The sequence below is a fragment of the Saimiri boliviensis genome, chromosome 11 (assembly GCF_048565385.1).
Source record: "Saimiri boliviensis isolate mSaiBol1 chromosome 11, mSaiBol1.pri, whole genome shotgun sequence".
NCBI classification, from domain to species: Eukaryota; Metazoa; Chordata; class Mammalia; order Primates; family Cebidae; genus Saimiri; species Saimiri boliviensis.
In genome coordinates this window covers 7654130-7656636 of record NC_133459.1, presented here as the reverse complement: position 1 = coordinate 7656636, position 2507 = coordinate 7654130, and the positions used below count along the sequence as shown (strand labels likewise).

General features: G+C 42.2%; 1 protein-coding gene across 5 annotated transcripts in view; it reads left to right on the top strand.

The window, feature by feature from the left end:
• The window catches only part of RERE (arginine-glutamic acid dipeptide repeats), a 484877-nt gene that overhangs the window by 58462 nt on the left and 423908 nt on the right, over nt 1-2507 (top strand). The window lies entirely within an intron of this gene.

The following is a 2507-nucleotide window of genomic DNA, read 5'->3' as shown; positions in this document are numbered from 1 at the left end:
TCACATTTCGTATGTTTTTTTTTTTTTTTTTGAGATGGAGTTTCGCTCTTGTTACCCAGGCTGGAGTGCAATGGCGCGATCTCGGCTCACCGCAACCTCCGCCTCCTGGGTTCAGGCAATTCTCCTGCCTCAGCCTCCTGAGTAGCTGGGACTACAGGCACGCGCCACCATGCCCAGCCACTTTTTTGTATTTTTAGTAGAGACGGGGTTTCACCATGTTGGCCAGGATGGTCTTGATCTCTTGACCTCTTGATCCACCCGCCTCGGCCTCCCAAAGTGCTGGGATTACAGGCGTAAGCCACCGTAGTAAATGAGCCGGGCGCGGTGGCTCACGCCTATAATCCCAGCACTTTGAGAGGCCGAGGGCGGGTGGATCACAAGGTCAAGAGATCGAGACCATCCTGGTCAACATGGTGAAACCCCGTCTCTACTAAAAATACAAAAAAGTGGCTGGGCATGGTGGCGCGTGCCTGTAGTCCCAGCTACTCAGGAGGCTGAGGCAGGAGAATTGCCTGAACCCAGGAGGCGGAGGTTGCGGTGAGCCGAGATCGCGCCATTGCACTCCAGCCTGGGTAACAAGAGCGAAACTCCGTCTCAAAAAAAAAAAAAAAAAAAAAAATTAAGTAAATGGACACAAGTTCTTGTGCTAAAAAGCTTGTGTTATAACTGACAAAGCTGATTTATATTTTTTTAATTCATTTGTCAACTAAGTATCTATATGCAAATATATTTTCACTAGAATTTGTGGGAGACCCACAGTTCAATTAGACATTGAACCTTCTCATAGGTGCTTGTCTTCCAGTAGGGTGATGATGCTAGTATTTCAGTACAGGTTCTTGAAATACGAGGCTGAAATTGGTAAGGGTCAAGTGAGGTACTGCTGAAGGGCTATGAAGTTTAGAGGAGAAAGCAGTGACCTGTCCTTAGGGGAAGGAGATTATGCAAAGTTGCATGGAGGAGGCATTTGATCTGAATCTTGAAGAATTGATTGGTGGGGAATGATCCTTCTTGAAGGTTTTCTAGTAAAGGGGTTGACATGATAAGAGTTGTGTTTTAGGAAAACTCCTTCTAGTATGTGCTGAAAAGAAGAGAGTGAAGACTGGGTGAAAAGTAATGAGAATCTAACCTTTCTAACTGGTAGGGGAAATGAAGACATGTGACAGATGTGAGACATTGTAGAGTTAGAATTAGTTGGCTTTGGCAATTGTTAGAACAAGGCATATAATCTTAAATGTGGGGGAGGTGTGAAGCATAGGTAATTTGTATTATAGCTGTGGTATTAAAAATTGGGAACACAGGAGGACAAACTGATTTGAGAAGGAAGATGCTAATAAATACGGCTTTTCATTGAGGGGAGTGATTTTTGTCATTAGGCAGATGGAAATACTTAATATCTGAGAAGTTGTCAAGGTTAAGATGGAGATGCTGAGAGTGGAGTAGTTGAAGTCCTGAGGTGGAATAAAATTGCCAAAGGATTTAGTGTCAGATGTGTGTTTTCCAAGTTTGTCACATTGTGAAACCTCAATCCACCAGTTTTAGTACAGGAGTGCTCTGGTGTTGTTTAAAGAACTCAGAGATTCTTCCTTTGAGTTTTTGTTTCTCTTTGGAGTTCTTTGATTTTGGTTCTCATTTTGGTAAGACAGTAAAGCATAATGGTTCCGAGTCTGAGCTTGAGAACAGAAGGACTGGGTTTGAATCCTTGTTCTGCCACCTCTCTGTCCTGTAACCTTGTTAGATTTATGGAACGTCTTTGTGCCTCCATTTCCTCCTCTATATAATGGAGCTGATAATAGCTAACTGATAGGGTTGATTATGCATTAATGGGATAATGTATGAAAATAATTTAGCCTGGCACATGGAACATAAGAAGTAGCTAATGTTGCTCTGAGAGTCTTGCTGGCTCCACTGCTTCTAATCCTGAAGAGTGCCAAGTTTCTCTTTTTAAATATAAAATTATATAAAGTCTTTTGTTTTCATTTAGCACAGCTAACACTGGCTGGATTTTCAAAGAATTTAACTTAGTATTAATATTAGTATTCCAAGGGAATAATAATAGTAAATATATTTTAAAAACCAGCCTGGGTGAAAGAGGGAGACCCTGTCTCCAAAAGAAAACAAAAATCCATAGAAAGGGGCTTAAAACATCAAAGGCCTGTCCAAATTCAGTTACCTGTTCCTAGGCTTCCTGCTCCCTTCCTATAACCTCCTGTAACGATAAGGAACTGTCTTTTTCACACCTCTGCAGGGTCCCTTCATGTACTTGAAACAAAGCTTTACTACTGACCCAGGACTCTTTCTTTTCATTCCAGATTTTGTTTGGCATCTTATCTAAGGCTGACTTTTCTGGACTGTGGTGATTAATGTAAATGATATATAAATGATAATCTTAACTATTACAGGCCTAGGGGCTGGGTGCGGTGGCCCATGCCTAAAATCCCTGCACTTTGGGAGGCCAAGGCAAGTGGATTGCCTGAGGTCGGGAGTTCAAGACCAGTCTGACCAACATA